Source organism: Suncus etruscus, chromosome 6 (assembly GCF_024139225.1).
Source record: "Suncus etruscus isolate mSunEtr1 chromosome 6, mSunEtr1.pri.cur, whole genome shotgun sequence".
Classification (NCBI taxonomy): domain Eukaryota; kingdom Metazoa; phylum Chordata; class Mammalia; order Eulipotyphla; family Soricidae; genus Suncus; species Suncus etruscus.
In genome coordinates this window covers 65,585,022-65,602,372 of record NC_064853.1, presented here as the reverse complement: position 1 = coordinate 65,602,372, position 17,351 = coordinate 65,585,022, and the positions used below count along the sequence as shown (strand labels likewise).

Below are 17,351 nucleotides of genomic sequence, written 5' to 3'. Positions count from 1 at the left end.
AAGTTTTCTTTGCCAATAAAACTTGAAATAATAAAACTCCTAGGAGGGCTATGATAAAAGATGACACTTCCTCATCATCTGCCATTGTGGTTGTTTCAATAATGTTTTCTCCTGGAAAAAGCTACCACCCAAAATAGTGTTCAAACAAACTTTACATGTTATTTTCCTTCATGCCCCCCGGAGTTTGTTGCCTTTATTTTATATAATAGAAAAATTGTGCACTTTTCTTCTTTTTTTTGTTGTTGTTTTTTTTTGTTTTGTTTTTTGGGTCTCACCTGGTGACGCTCAGGGATTACTCCTGGCTATGCACTCAGAAATTACTCCTGGCCTGAGGGACCATGTTGGATTCTAGGGATCCTGGGTCAGCCGCATACAAGGCAAATGCCCTACCACTGCGCTATCTTCTGGCCCCTGTGCACTTTTTCTATTTCAAAAGTCTTCACACAAGATTCAGGCAGAACTTTCCATGGGCTTGGCTGATAATCCATTTAAAATAGCAGTTGTCACTGCTGCTTTAACTTAGCAAAGAACGTGTTGTCCTATGAACTTTCAAGATGATGGAGCCTGGTAAAGTGCTTTGAATACTGTTGTCTAAGCCCAAAAACTAAAATTTTATCTTAGTGTATCTGTTTTACTGTGACCAGCAAGAAAGAAAAAGGAAGGAAGGGAGGAAGGGAGGGAGGGAGGGAAGGAGGGAGAGAGAGAGGGAAGGAGGGAGGGAAGGAGGGAGAGAGAGAGAGAGACAGAAAGAAAGAAAGGAAGGAAGGAAGGAAGGAAGGAAGGAAGGAAGGAAGGAAGGAAGGAAGGAAGGAAGGAAGGAAGGAAGGAAGGAAGGAAGGAAGGAAGGAAGGAGGGAGGGAGGGAGGGAGGGAGGGAGGGAGGGAAGGAAGGAAGGAAGGAAGAAAGGAAGGAAGGAAGGAAGGAAGGAAGGAAGGAAGGAAGGAAGGAAGGAAGGAAGGAAGGAAGGAAGGAAAGAGAGAGAGAGAGAGAAGGAAGGAAGGAAGGAAGGAAGGAAGGAAGGAAGGAAGGAAGGAAGGAAGGAAGGAAGGAAGGAAGGAAGGAAGGAAGGAAGAAAAGGAAAGAAAAAAAGAAGGAAAGAAAGAAAAGAAGGAAAAAGAAAGAGAGAGAGGGGAGGGGGGAAGGAAGGAGGGAGGGAGGGAAGAAGAAGGAAGGGAGGGAGGAAGGAAGGAGGGAGGGAGGAAGGAAGGAGGGAAGGAAGGAAGGAAGGAAGGAAGGAAGGAAGGAAGGAAGGAAGGAAGGAAGGAAGGAAGGAAGGAAGGAAGGAAGGAAGGAAGGAAGGAAGGAAGGAAGGAAGGAAGGAAGGAAGGAAGGAAGGAAGGAAGGAAGGAAAAATATACTACCTCCAACTTTGGGAGTCCTGAGGTGCAGTAGAATCTAAAATGATGAGGTGTTATGTTCCTAAAATGTAAAAGCATGTCAGAGCCCTGCACACAAGTCAGTATATCTGAACTCACTGTGTATTAGTTCATGCATGTGAATGTTAGCATTTCTGTTGGTTTGGACAGACCTCAAAGGTCTTAGCCTTATGCTTTTGTACTAATGCAGCTTTTATTACGGTGTATGGGGGAAACAGGTAAATTCTAATGACAAAGTTTCACAGTGGTATTCCCTTCTTTGGTTTTTCTAAAGTGCACATTTGATATTGTTAGTGGAAGTAATTGATCCTGTTTCATTTATGCTTATGGACACTCATACAAAGAGATAAAATCCTAGATGCAAAGTAGCAAGTGGTAGTATTGTGTACTCTTACGTTATGTGGTTTTCTGATCAATGAAAGTGTTTAATATCGCAATCCTTAAAAAACGCAGGTGACTTCTAAATTACCAATATGGGACTTACTACCAGCCAACATAGTAAAAATGCTATTGTCCAATCTTACTAATTCAAATCTTAATTGAAGTCACAACCACTAAAAAGGATGATACGGTAATCACAGATGTTTAAATTGCTAGATTTAATTTTTTTTTTTGCTAGAAGATTTTTTATTATGAAAAAAAATACAAATTGAATGCTTGCTCTCCAATGGTATTAGAATACCTCAATACTTTCAAGTAATTTTTTTTTCTATTTTAAGCATTTTAGAAAGATTTTTCTAGGAAGATTCTTGGTTTTGGTGGCTTTTTTTGGCCACACGCAGTCTTGCTATGGGAGCCAAATACAGTGCCAATGATTAAACTTTGGTTGCATGCAAAGCCGGTGCCTTATCCTGTACAATCTCTGTGACCTTCAAAATTTAAGTAACTACAGTTGATGTTGCGTAGCATTATTTTTCAAGTATTTAGTGGGGCTGGAGAGAGTACAGTGGCTAGGGTACTTTCCATTCCCTGAGTATAAATGTGGCCCTATAGTACAGAGATCTGAAATAGCTCCTGAGCACCACGAGGTGTGACCCAACCCCACTCCCTCAATTAAAAAAAAACAACTTGAAAATGCTAAAAATAATGGATAATAGAGTATTGCTTCATCTGGACCTTCGCCGAACGACACAGGGCTTGCAATACAGTAACCATTTCCATTGCGATCAGTAACAGAATTTTTGGAAAATATGTTCCCCCAGCATAGCTTTTTTATTTTTTGGGGGGGCGGGTTATACCCAGCGGTGCTCAGGGGTTACTCCTGGCTATCTGCTCAGAAATAGCTCCTGGCAGGCACGGGGGACCATATGGGATGCCAGGATTCAACCAACCACCTTACATCCTGGGTCGGCTGTTTGTAAGGCAAACGCTGCTGTGCTATCACTCCGGAATTTTTTTAATTTAATTTAATTTAATGTTATTTTAGTTCATCCATCTTTTGAGGATGAGGATCACACTTAGCAATGGAAAGGGAGCTGCTCCTGGCCTGGGTGGGTGCTGAGGGCTTGATCCTGGGGAGATTCAGTGAACCTGTCAGTGACAGGGCTCAAATCTAGGCCTTCCTCATTCACATGCATACTCCTGAGCTCACACGACAGCATTTCACCATAACTAGAGTCTAAATAAACCCTGGGATTCTAGTGGATTTCATGTTCATCCTGCCCAGAATATGGTAGGGACTCAGCCTTGCAGGAACCACTAGTCTGTGTTCTTTAAATTCTGGGATTCAGTAACTCAAACTTGTGGTTGATTCTAAATTACCAAGTTACAACCCAGCTTTGTGTTTTCCTTCTTTCTGAGGGGCCTTGCCCATTAGTGTTTTCTTCTAAGAGTTATGGCTAGTGAAAATTAAACCAAGGAATCTCCAGATAGGCTCGACTTGCCGGTGTGAGTTTAGCAAGTTTTTATCTAAGTCCATTGAATTTTCAATATGACCAAAGACAGGAAAATTATGACTTATCTGTGTTGAAGGAAAGTTCTACTGGTAAAATTGCCAATATGACAATAATTTTGGGAGATAAATAGGTTATCTCTTTCAGTAGATTTCCTTTGCTTATATTTGTAGGTAAGTAAATCACTAGCTAGAGCTAGTTTGCATCCCAAGTAAGTATCTTACGGGTTGAATAGATACTTGACTGCACTCAGTTAATCCCTCTATGAAAATGATTGATATATTAATACTTTATTTAATATAATTAGTCTAGATACAAACTTGAAACCCAAAGTATGTGTATTATCTATATAGATATAGATGTAAAAGGAAAGAGAGAACCTATATTTCTGTATCTTGAATGATTATCTTTATTTCATTCTACTGGCCTTTGGCAATTCACTCTTGTCACCTCTTTTATATAGTTCATCTCTTAGTTTTTCCAACATGCTGATACACAGCACAGATTCTAAAGCTTTGTTAAAATGTAGATAAATACTGTCTGCCTGAATCTCTTTATCCAGACTCTCAGTTCAGAACAAACAAAAAGCCTTTTTTTTTTTTTTTTTGGTCTTTGGGCCACACCCGGCACTGCTCAGGGGTTACTCCTGGCTGTCTGCTCAGAAATAGCTCCTGGCAGGCACGGGGGACCATATGGGACACTGGGATTCGAACCAACTACCTTTGGTCCTGGATCGGCTGCTTGCAAGGCAAACGCCGCTGTGCTATCTCTCCAGGCCCAAGCCTATTTATTGACTTAGCAAGATCATGCCTTCCAAATAGCTTCTTATTTTCTCAATCCTTTTCCTTGAATATTCTTCAATTAATATAATAATAATGTTTGCAAGTATTACATCCAAGATGAAAGTTGGACTGCTCACCAAAACTTGTCCAGGAGCCAACTTTGATTTCTACCCTTAATCAGTAGGGCAGTATTTGGGGTCCTTGTCAGATCTCACTGGCACTTTGGGATGGACCCACCTCCTAGAACAATTCCTCTCTAAACTCTTTATACTCCATCTTAATCACATGAGAATATGTTGTTTAATAAAACACAATTGACTATTTAAAATTTTTTGGTTTTGTTTTGGACTTTTTTGGGGAGGGCACACCCAATGGTGCTCAGGGGTTACTCCTGGCTATGTGCTCAGAAATCACTTCTGGCTTGGGGGTCCATATGGGATGCTCAGGGATTAAACTGCGGTCTGTCCTAGGTTAGCGCGTGCAAGGCAAATGTCCTGCCGCTTGTGCCACTGCTCCAGCTCCTGTTTAAAGTTTTAAATTTAAAAGTTTTATTCTCTAAAAGTAAGCAGAGAGATAGATAGTATCATGGACAGAGTGCTTGTCATGCACGTGGACAACACGGGTTCAACCTCTGGCACCAGATATGGTCCTCCAAGCTCTGAGTGTAGAACCAGGAGTAAGCCTTAAACATGGTCAAATGTGACCCAGAATACCAAAAACAATAAAGTTTTTTTTTAATTAAAGTAAAGGGTTTAGAAAGATAGAACAGGAGATAGTATAGATGCCTTGCATGCACTTACCTGGGTTTTATTACTGACATCCCAGATGGTCCCCTGAGCAGCACTAGGAGTAACCCCTGAGCACCGCTGGGTGTAACTCACAAAGCAAAACAATAAAAATTACAGTAAAAACATTTTTCTAATTGTAGTTGTATTTTAGGGAAAGTGAATAGTATTAAATCTTTTGGATTTTTTTTTGTTTTGTTTTGTTTTGTTTTTGGGCCACACCCGGCGGTGCTCAGGGGTTACTCCTGGCTGTCTGCTCAGAAATAGTTCCTGGCAGGCACGGGGGACCATATGGGACACCGGGATTCGAACCAACTACCTTTGGTCCTGGATCGGCTGCTTGCGAGGCAAACGCCGCTGTGCTATCTCTCCGAGCCCTTTTGGATATTTTTTCACCTTATTCCTTCAATTCTTCCATTGGCTTTTGTCTCTGTATATGTCTGAAATGTTGTCATCATATACATATATGTGCACATTATATACACACATGTGTCTTTAAAATCATTCCAGAGCTTGTTCTTATTAATTTCTTTTTGTATGTATAAATGTTTTAGCATAGCTATTTAAGACTATTTTAGTTTTATATTTAAAATCTTATGTAAGGGTTTTAGTTATGTTTTAATCTATTTGTAAGAATAGTGTAGTAGTTTTTGCATTTTAAATTCTCCCTACTGTGAATTTCTTTTGTGGCGTAAGTATAGTAGATTTTGGATTCATTTCCCCTTGTGTTTATTCAAATAGCTCTACCCATCTGTTAGTTTTCTACTTCAAATATTCTATTTCCAGAAGTGTTAGGCAGATGGAGAACAGTGACAATATGAGGTGATTCAAAGGAAGACATAGCACGTCTGTTCCTCAAGTCTCATTTGTTTAAGTTAAAATTTATCAAATCTTTGAACTTCTGATTGGTGAGAAATAAAATAGATTAGCATTGGTCTGGGGATGTGCCTGAAAGGTAGAATATGTGTTTCCTAAGAGTAAGGCCCCAAATTCATCCCTATCTACACACATACATAATGTACATGCATAAATGCCCACACATATCTACTTATATGTGCAAACCTGTCTGAATGTACACAGCTATGAGTAAGCTTTCTTTCTTTTTTTTTTTTTTTTTTTGGTTTTTTGGGCCACACCCGTTTGATGCTCAGGGGTTACTCCTGGCTAACCACTCAGAAATCGCCCCTGGCTTGGGGGGACCATATGGAATGCCGCAGGATCGAACCGTGGTCCTTCTTTGGCTAGTGCTTGTAAGGCAGACACCTTACCTCTAGTGCCACCTCACCGGCCCCAATTTCTTTTCTATTGTTGCTAAGCCTTCTGTGGAGGTGAGAGTAGGAGATGGGTCCAGGCAGTGTTCTGTGAACTTCACACATTTGAGCCCTTAGTTCTGAGCTCCAGGCAGTCAGGGATGGCTTAAACTTGAACCTGGGGGGCCGGGCGGTGGCGCTAGAGGTAAGGTGCCTGCCTTACCCGCGCTAGCCTTGGACGGACTGCGGTTCGATCCCCCGGCATCCCATATGGTCCCCCAAGCCAGGAGCGACTTCTGAGCACATAGCCAGGAGTAACCCCTGAGCGTCACCAGGTGTGGCCCAAAAACCAAAAAAAAAAAAAAAACTTGAACCTGGAAGATAGAGCTAGAAAATGTGCCCTGGGTACAGTGGGTGAGCAACAGAGAAGAGACCCAGCAGCATAGAAGCCCCACCCTACCCTTCTGCGGCCCACAGAACTCAACCCAGTGAGGACCTGGCTCACTCTGGGAGCTCCATCCTCCATCCTCTGCTCTGGCCTTTGCCTTCTCACTAAGTTTCCCTTTTGACTCCCAAGCACATGTCTTCTTGCCTCTCTGCTGTTCTCAGAGAGATCTGATCCACAGGAGTTTGACCCACTTGTTCAGAAGCACCCAGTGTGAGGTGGGAAGAATGGAACCTGCTTAACTGAACTGTGTTCTCAAGTCCATTTTCCTCAGATTTTTATTTAGTCAAAAATCACAGAAATCCATGTTTTGAGTCTGGCCAGTCCTCACCTCACTTAGCCATGCTCTGTCCTGTCTCTGGCCACAGGAACTGTTGGGCATTTGTGGTCTCTCTTTTGTGCAGTCCTGCCCACCCATAGTGCATGTGCTGGGTGCTCCCAGGACATGTGTGCATGTCTCAGCTTGAAGTTCTTAGGACAGGGACTGGCCAGTCAGTGCCTTCTTACTTTCAGCCCTCTGCTGTGCCACTCTGAAGCTGGGTCAGCTCCCATTTTACTTCTTTCCGGCAATGTGCTCATGTCCATGGAACGCAAACCCTGGTAATCTATTTAACTGCCACAATTCTTCCTTACCAATTTAAATATTCTCTATGCCTCACAAACACAGATTCTAAGGATGGCTCAGAGGGGCTTTTCCTTTTCATTCAGAGTCCCAATGCAGGTCAGACATCCAGACGCTGCTCCGGCTACAGCTACCCAGGAGAACAGGGCCAGGAGGCGGCCCATGGCTGCTGTTGCTGCTGCTGCTGTGGGAAATCAGTTCTGCTCTTGGGTCCCATAGCCGCTATCTCTGGGGCCAGAGTGATGCACGGTGGGTAGTGCATTTGCCTTGCACACAACCAACCTAGGTTTGATCCCCATTATTTCATATGGTCCCCCAAGCTGCCAGGAGTGTTTTCTGAGCACAAAGCCTGACCAGAACTGAGTATCCACACACACACACACACACACACACACACACAAACCTGCCCTGCTGCTTCCAGCACAAGCTACAGTGAGTCTTTGTATCCCAGCTCTGCCCATTCCAGGTAGAGCCACACCTAGAGAAGAATATGAGACAATGATTGTCACTAGAAATAACATCATATATTTATTTGATGGCACTGGGTGACAGCAGCATTGGAGCAACCTTCCTGTTTTCCCACAATGCTCTGGTTACTCCTCCCAGTTCAGAGCAACCTGGCCACTGAACACTGTCCTGAGCCATCTGAATAGTCCCAGAGAGGATACCCAACCACTTACTCAGAGCCTTCTCAAGGGTAAGGTGGAAAATCGGCCTCAGCAGGTGGTTGAATGGGGCAGCACTTATGGGGTGAGTGTGATTTTTTTCCACATGACCTTTCAGGAGCTCAGTGAACCCTGAGCCCTGCCTTGTCTGATAAGTAAAAAACTGTGACAGCCAATGAGTAAGAGTACAGTTGTGACATGGATGATATGGAGCCCTCCCTGCCTTCTAAACTGTCACTTGTTGCTCTTTTTTAATCCTGTTAAGGCACACTTTAAGCTGTGTGTCGGATTTAAAGAAGAACATCACAACGGGAAATAGGAAACCACATACCAGTACTTAGGAGTTGAGAATTATGCATAGACCCAGCGTGTTTGAACTCCCCCTGCTTCCTGAGAGGACAAATAGAAAAGGTAATCAGTGCGCTGAGATGCTTGGAGCATCTGGTGGGTACTAAAGCACCAGATTCTGCCTCTGTTCCAGAAAAAAGATGTTGAGCTCAGTGTTTATAGCCGTTTCCCCCAGAGTTCGTTCTTGCCCTGACATCCTGCTACTGGTTCCCACAGTAGTCCACAGAAGTTCAGAATCTGGACCTGGATCTGGGAATTTTGTAGGCTAGAGGATAAAATGTGGAGTTAGGTCCAGCCACGGTGGAAAGATTGTCAAAGACACAAGACACAGATCAAGTTCAAAGTGGTTCCTCAAAGTAAGAATGAACCATTTGTAACCCCACTGGAATTGAGGCCCAACTCTGAATTCCAAATTGATTTAGTATTTTTAAACATTGCTCATGCCCCTGGCTGGTTACCTAAGCGATTTATAAATCCTTCCTGGAAGAAGGTAGCATTAGTCCAAGTTAACTTTATAGTTTAAAATGTGATGTTCATTAAAAATAACCATTCATGGAGGGCTAGAGCTATTGCACAGTGGAGAAGGTGTTTGCCTTGCACATGGCCGACCAGAGTTCAATCCCTCAGCATCCCATATGGTCCCCGGAGCTGCCAGGAGTGATTTCTGAGTACAGAGTCAGAAGTAACCCCTGAATATTACCAGGTATGGTGACAAAACATAACAGAAATATCCATTCAGGGCCGATAGTACATCAGGTAGAGAGAGAATCTGACTTGCATTTGACCAACCCTAGTTAAATCCCCGGCATCCCATTTCGTCCCCCAAGCACCACCAGGTGTGATTTCTGAGCACAGAACCAGGAGTAACCTGTAACACCTGAACACCACTGTCTGTGACTCAAAAACCAAAAAGTAAATAAAAATAAAAGAAACCTGCATAAAAGGAAAAAATAAGTTGAAGAAATACACACACGTGCATGCACACACACGTTCACGCACAGAACAGTAAAATAATTGTGTTGCTAGGTACATATTTTTATGTTGATCTGCATAATTTATTTGTAGAAATGAAAGACAAAGCTTGCAGCTTTAGGTATCCTCGGAAACTGGAAACAGAGTAAATTCTAAAGAAAGTGTAGAATCAGACAATGTATTAAGAGAAAGCAAGAATTTAATGAGGAATTAATTTCACTAGATTGAGCAGAAGAGAAGTAGAAGAAAAATGAGTAGCAAACTTGAATGAAACTCCCCAAAAATGAAAAGGCATTTTGTTCAGGAGAGGATTTAAGAGACAGAAGATAATTTAGGGGTTAAGGCTCTTGCCTTGCAACAGCTGATCCTGGTGCCATCCCTATGGTTCCCTGAGCTACCCTAAGCACAGAACCAGTCCCCTAAGCACTATAAGAACCCTCTCTTCAATTACCCCACAAAAGAGGGAAAAAAAGACAAAAATCAAAGGTGAAAAATGATATTGTTGGGTTTCTAGAAAAGGACATTTAGTGTAAAAGAAACATTTGACAGGTAATGACCGAGAATTTTCCAAAACTGTCAAAACATACCAAGCTACAAACTAATGTAAGCCAGCTCAGACAAGGAAACCACAAATTGGCAAATTATAGCACAAGTTGTTTAAAAGGGGGGGGGGGGGGGAGGGAACAAGCAAAAATGACAAAGCGAATCAACTGCTGAGAAAGCCAGCACCGCCCACCATCTGGGTGTCACCTTGGAAATATCAATAGGGAAAGGAGGTGACCTGTCAGCCCTCTGCCTAGTATAGGAAGCCCAGTCAGTGCTGCTGTATATTCTGGCTCTTGGGGGTAGCGCTGTATGGGAAGACAGTCACATGTTCTGGGAAATGGTATCGATGAGGTGCAGGGCATCCTTCACTCGGGTAAAAAAAAAAAGGCACATGTCTTCATCACTTGGACACTTTGAACTGATTCTCGCCACTTCTCAATATTATCAGCTCAGCCCAGATTTCAACACCAACCATGATCAGAAGCATTTCCTTATAGATACAGATAAGGATTTATATATATGTATATATATATATCCTTATATGTCCTACCCTATCCTATAGTTAGAACACATGAACTGCTTTTTTAGCACAGTTTTGCATACCCCCAAGAGAATGCACCTTGATTCTTCTCTCTAGCTCTCAAGGATTTTACAATCTGTTTATGAAGAAGTGGAGTTAAATGGTAGCAAAGGGAAGCATATTTGTATGAAATGATTTTTTGGAGACTTGTGAACGAAGTACAAATTTATAGCAAAGCAGGTATAGTATTTTCCTTTTAACTAGACTGACTTTATTTAAATACCAAAATGTATACAGAATTTCCTGTTTGTGATTAAGGAGCATACATTTCTTCCCAAGATCGGGATAAAATTTACTTGACTGGACTAGGTCTGAAATTCAGGAGCATTGAGCATCAGTACAGAAGGAATCACTGGGTGTACAGCATTGGGAGCCTTTTCCAAACTGGATCAGCAGCCAGAATACCTGAATGTTTGCTCTTGATCTTAGGAGATTTTGTTGGAAATTTCTGTTCTGTAAACTCTTGGGGAGAGGAAACCATGACAGGGACCCAAAGAATGGCGAGCAGAGAAGCCTGCTTGATGCCGTATGTGTGAGTTCACAGGAGACACTGGGGGTCAAGGGAAGAAGCTGGCAGCATGATCCTCTGGCCTTACTGTTAGCAGAAATAAGGACACTTGCCTGTTAAGCACAGGCCCATGTTCTGATCAGAGACACACAAGCAAGTGTGCGAGTTGGGTTCTATGTTAAGCTGATGGTGACTTCGCACAAACAAAAACATTGTACCTCCAGTACAGTATCACGTTCAATAGTAATTATCAGTGAACAAAAAAGATGAGATGCAGATAATTTCTTTGGCTGGTGATTGTTAACATCAAGAAGGCTCAAGTCTTATTAAAGGCTTTAATGATGTCACCATGGCAAATTATTAGCTCCAATAAGAGAAATATGGCTACTTAAAGTATCTAAGTGTTTATCTTCTAAGCTCACCTTATAATCTGCCCTTGGCCATCAAATGTATGGCTATAACATATTCAGAGATAAATATTTTACATTCACTAAATTATTGATTGCATGTTAATCAATATGTATTATAAATAATGAAGTCAGATCTAGTTTCTAAATAGAATATTTTATTCCTAAAATATTTTATTTCCCAAAACATACTTTTAGTCTTGCTGGCACACTAACAAGCTTTAATTAGTCTTACTCTTAGATATTCAAAATGGACATCCAAGGTTCTGGTATCAGAAAATTAGACCTTTTTACCCCTCTTACTTTAGAAATATTTATGTGACTACTTAGTGAATTGACATTTCTTGAAAGTATATTTTTAGAGGAACTTTTTTTAGGGGACTTTGGATCACAAGTGGTGCTCCGGGATCATTCCTGGCTATGCAGGGGTACCATATAGGACCCCAGGGATGAAACCTGGGTCATCCACATGCAAGACAAGGACCTTCCCTGCTATGAAAGTATATGGAGGGTTTTTGGGGGGAGGGAGTGTTTTATGTTTCTTATTTTCTAAAACCAAGCCACTAACCAATGGGAAGAAGTTAGAGTATTAATATCACATGTAATAAAAATGCTTTTCCATATGTATATAATTTTCTTGGTTTTGAATTAAGAATTTGGATGAAGGCTTTTGTTTAAAGAAAATCGCTCATACACCCTGCATGGTGGTACAAGTCTTGTGGACAGAGAACTGAATAGCTGTTGCTTTGGAAATGAAACTTAAATTTGACACAGGACATGCTCAGAGCATGTGGAATTGAAGTGAAGATAAATCAGAAAGCATGAAAAGAGAATAGAAGGTCAAGACACTTGTGAAGTAAGAACTAGTCTGTGGATCACAAAGCCAGGTCAAGCCAGGGCCCAAACAGGGATGACTGAGGGGTCCAGACCTGCACTGAGGGACATGAACAGAAGGTAGCCTGGCCCCAGCCGACTCCCTGCTCTCTGGTGGAGGGTCTGACCACTTCTAGGTCAGATGACCATCGGTCATTCAGTCCACTCAGCAGAAACACACCACGCCCCACATCCCACATTGACCCACATAAGTCTATCAGTCCATTCAGCAGGCCACCCAGTTTACATGCCACAGTGCTGATCCATGAGAAAGTTTTCATGGCAGTAACATTCTGGATGTCCTGAGTTCTTTGCCTTGTTTTCGTGGACCAGTCTTAAGTTATCTCTTGAAACAAAGCTGGTTTCTGTTTCTATGCTAACACTTTGCTCTTCATTATCCTTTTGAAAATGTTAGGCTCACCAATTGGCACCTGAACTGAAAATAATCTCTAAGAACTTGATGTTGCCTCCAGGTAAAAAAAATAAAAAATTAAAAAATAAACTCCCTTCTGTACCTTTTTTCTATACTCATCACCTTTCCCACCTATTTGTGAACAGCACAGTGAGAGGTGAGAATTAGAGACCCTGCACTCCCTCACCATATGCTGGGAGCAATGGCTGACTGAAAAGCACCCAATATTTTTCCTTGTTCACCACTATGTCACATATTCCAGCAGAAACTATCCACCAGTAGGTCCTGATTCTCAATTTGAAACTGTTGATCTGGAATGTGTTTCTCCTGCATCAACCTAAATCACTTAAACACCATAACATGGAGCCTGCACCAGGGTCCTGTTTCTGCTGAGGATTAGCGTTGCCGGAAGTTAGTCAAACCCCTCACAAGTGCTTATTTTTCTTAAAGAGACTTTTAAGGTAAATTAACACATTGTGTGCTAGAACATGAAGTTAAGGCATTCAAAATTAGAAACAACTAGGAGTCTTTAAATTAGCATCCTGCTTCCATGCATAAATAATTCCTAACTGATTACAAAGTGTATCTTGGAACTTCTGGAAGACATTATGTGTTTTTACTTAGGACATAATTATCTGTTAAGACCCTGATTGTTGTAAAATTTAGAGCTTCTGAGTGGCGTAGTACGTACTCAGGACATATATTTATTTCTTCAATTAGAGTTTATTAAGCAAGGTCAGGAGTAACTCCTTTTTGAACGCTATTTCAAAATAAACCTCTGTCTGCTAATGGAATTCATGGTAATGTGGATTTGATACCAGAGCCAAGTCTGACTTCACAATGACTCAGATTATAAACTTCACTCCAGGTTATGGAAATGCCCGAATGCGTCTGCACATGGTTGAGGCCATTCTCTGTTCATTTTTTTCTGGGTGTTTTGGTATTAGGGTTCTCTGTGGTCCCCACACAGCCCTTACTCCCAGACAGGACTGCAGTTGAGGACAGTCAATGGTTGGGAATCGGCCAGCAACCCCAGGTCATTGTGAACTTGTAACTAGACTGGAAAGAGGGACATTTGCGTAGTCACAGATGATTTTTAATAAACTTTGTTTTGGGGTGTGGGGGTTGGGCCACACCCAGCATTGCTTAGGGTTTACTCCTGACTCTGTGCTCAGAAGTTGCTCCTGGCAGGCTTGGGAGACCATGTGGGATGCCAGAATTTGAACCAGGTTTCGTCCTGTGTTGGCCACGTGCAAGGCAAAGGCCTTACCACTGTGTTATTGCTCCAGTCCCAATTTTCAATAAACTTTTACCAGGCTTAATTACTTAGTTTCTTTGTCTTGGTTCTGTGAAATTTTTTTTATTTTATCTATTATTTACTAATTATTAATTGATTTAATAGATTTAATTATTAATTTATTAATAATTATATTTAGTTTTATTTTATTATAGAGAATTCTCTACTGTATGAATTCCAATATCTCACTTTATGATAGAGAATTCTCTACAATATGTACCCCAATTAGCAACTGCTTCTATGTGAAGTTCAGTAACTGACTCAGCTATGGAAGGGATTCTTTGTGAATTTTTGAATTGATAAAAAGGTGAAAATCTGGGGCCGGGCGGTGGCGCTAAAGGTAAGGTGCCTGCCTTGCCTGCGCTAGCCTTGGACGGACCGCGGTTCGATCCCCTGGTGTCCCATATGGTCCCCCAAGCCAGGAGCAACTTCTGAGCACATAGCCAGGAGTAACCCCTGAGCGTTACCGGGTGTGGCCCAAAAACCAAAAAAAAAAAAAAAAAAGGTGAAAATCTGACCTAAAAATATTACACCAAACTCTGAAATTTAATGATTTTAGTATTTATAATAACCAATGAATTTATTTAAAAAGGGGATACCCCCTTTAAAATAATTTAGATAGAGGCCTTATATATTGACATAGAAAAATGACAATTTTCCTAAAGTTGTGTTAATTGCTTGACAGCCCCTCGTGTCCTTCCACTTTTGGGGGAGCACCGAAGGTGGAACCACATTCGGCCATGGCCAGCAGCCACTTCTGACTAATTATTAAGGTCAGTAAGGAGGCCTTCAGGGGGCTGTGAAATGCCAGGGATCAAACCCACACTCACTGCCTGCTTTTGGCTATCTCTGAGACTCACATTTTGGCTTCGTTTGTTTTGGTTTAAATTGGTTAATTTTTGTTAAGGAAAGCTTAGATCTGTGGCTTAACAGGCCACCTCTCTTCTGCAGATCCAGAGCTCATTGAAGGAGGGGTGTGTGTGTGTGTGTGTGTGTGTGTGTGTGTGTGTGTGTGTGTGTGTGTGTGTGTGTGTGTGTGTGCGCGCGCGCGCGCGCGCTCTATATATATATATGTGTGTGTGTGTGTTCTAATACATATATAATTTCTTGATTTTCTTCAGCCTCACTAATATCAAATGAAATGCAGATATTTTTTTTTTGCTTTTCGACATTTTACATGTGCGTTTAGACATTTTATATGTGCCTGGCAAAGAACTCTGACTTCTCCCTTGTAATCCGTAGTTGGGTTATAGTAAGCATCAAAATTGATAATGTCTAAAGATAAACGTGTCTGGAAACGAAGTTGTACAGAAACAAGGTGGCCAAAAAATTAAATCTCCATAAACACACAAACTGCAGGAGTGAAAAGCAACACATAGTTCCCCGGGTGGAGTGTGCATCTGAGCAAGCACCCCTACTATCAGATCTATCTAAAAAGGTAAATCCTCTAGTGCTTTAGGAGCCAGTAGATTCCGGGTGCCATGAGATGCCTCCGAGCACCCACCAGGATTCCTGTGATCAACAAATAGTGCCAGTGCCAGTGACGCATCTCTGCCGAGGAACATATGCCTGGCATGAATGCAAGCCAGGTTCTGTCCCCAGCACTGCAAAATAGCAATGAGTGAATAAAAGCAGTGATGGGTATCATGAGAGTGGGAAATCTGTAGAGAATGAAAGCACTGTTTATAAGAGCATAAACTGGGACAGACACTCTGGGAACCATTGAATAGTTCCTTAAAAAGTCAAACCTGGGGGTCAGAAAGACAGAACAGCGACTAGTTTTGATCCTCGGCGTCCTCTTTGGGCCCCAAAGCCCACTAGGAGTGATTCTTGAGTGCAGAGCAAGGAGTCACCCTGTGATCAACAAGTAGTGCCAGCGCTACACAGGGAAACAAAGGCTTACCCATGAGTTAAGGCCTGTGATCTCGTAAATCATCCGGTTTTTGTGTTTTGTTTTTGCCATATTCTGACCCTTCACTGGTCCACAAGATAAAGACTCCAAATGTCCAGCAATCTGAAAGAAGTACAACCCCTTCTTGAAGAATAATGTGGGGGCAGCTAGATTACTGACAGGTCATATGGAGGCCTGATGTCTCGAGTGTTGTCAGCTTTGCCATTCCAAGCATTAGAACAGTGTCTTCTTCATTTGAATAAGTGAATTAAGGGAAACCATATTCTCTGGTTTCATTTTTTTAAACATCAGCCACATTATCTGTCGTCTCTCCTCATTCGAATGTCAGCATCTTGAATGGAGAAATAATGGATGTCACAGTCTTTGTCATCTCGGTGCTTGCCGGGTCTTCACTTAGGAGATCTGGTAACAGTGTTTGGTGGCAGCCTCCCTGCTGATGTTTTGGCAAGTTCCATTTCCTTTGCCCAGTGGGTCTCATCCTCTACAGCGGCCTTATTGTGGACAAACTTCTGAGCCAGTGGGTATCAAACCCTATTCTAGAAATCTGTTTAAGCCTTCATTTTCCTGTGTTTTAAAATTACAGGTCTTTCCCCCGAGCTTTTGATGTTTATATTCAGAACAAAGGGTTTTGGGGGTGGCGGTCAAGATGGCCAGATTAGGGGGGTGCCAATCAGAAACCAAATAAAGCATAAAAGCCTTTACTAGGGAAGAGGAAGAAAACTCCTGATGGAACTCTAGGATTATATGTTTCAAAGTTGGAAGGAGAAATAAGCTTGGAAATTGCCCTTCAAAGAAGAAACAACCAACTTCAGCTATATACATGGTAGCCAGCAAATAAGGCTGGTTACTACTTCAAAGACCAGTATCAAAACACAAGGGAAAAATATAAAGGAAAGCAAAAAGGAACTGCTGATGAGAAAATAAGAGAAAAAGAAAAACACCCCCAAAATCTCTTTCTGAAAATAGCAAGGGATTCCTTTATATCTTTAATCTCCCCTAAATGTTCCTGGCTTGAGCTCCCTTTTAAAAAGCAGTGGCTGAGGGGCCGGAGAAATAACATGGAGGTAGGGTGTTCACCTTGCATCCATTAGGACAGTGGTTCAAATCCCGGCGTCCCATATGGCCCCCTGTGCCTGCCAGGGGCAATACCTGAGCATAGAGCCAGGAGTGACCCCTGAGCACTGCTGGGTGTGACCAAAAACCAAAAATCAAAAAAAAAAAAAAAAGGCAGTGGCTGGATAGATCAGGAAATAAAACCAACCCTTCTACTCCTTACAAGAAAAGTGTTTGAATTTCCACAATAAGCACAAGTTCAGAGTGAGTGAAAGGTTGTAAAACAATCATACAGAATAACAGCACATTTTAAAAGTCAGAAACAAAAATAAAATTGTTAATATATCATGGGCAGCAAGGTAGCATTCAAACTAAATTAATGAGTGATTGTGATGGACATTACAGCTGCAGTAAAGGACCAGTAGCTCATGATACCTGATTTAATAATATATGTATGTAATTGAAGAAGCATCTACCACAGTACTAACAGAATTAAGTTACATTCACAGCCACACTCTGGAGGTAGGAGATTTTAGCACCTCACTTCTTGGACAACCAACTAGAAAGAAAATCAGTAAAGACATGGTCCCTAAATGAAGAATTGGAAGGATCCAATGTATCAGAGT

General features: G+C 41.8%; 1 protein-coding gene across 3 annotated transcripts in view; it reads left to right on the top strand.

Moving 5' to 3' along the window:
• Positions 1-17,351, top strand: part of RSRC1 (arginine and serine rich coiled-coil 1) — a 292,940-nt gene that overhangs the window by 233,141 nt on the left and 42,448 nt on the right. The gene's annotated exons all lie outside the window — the stretch shown is intronic.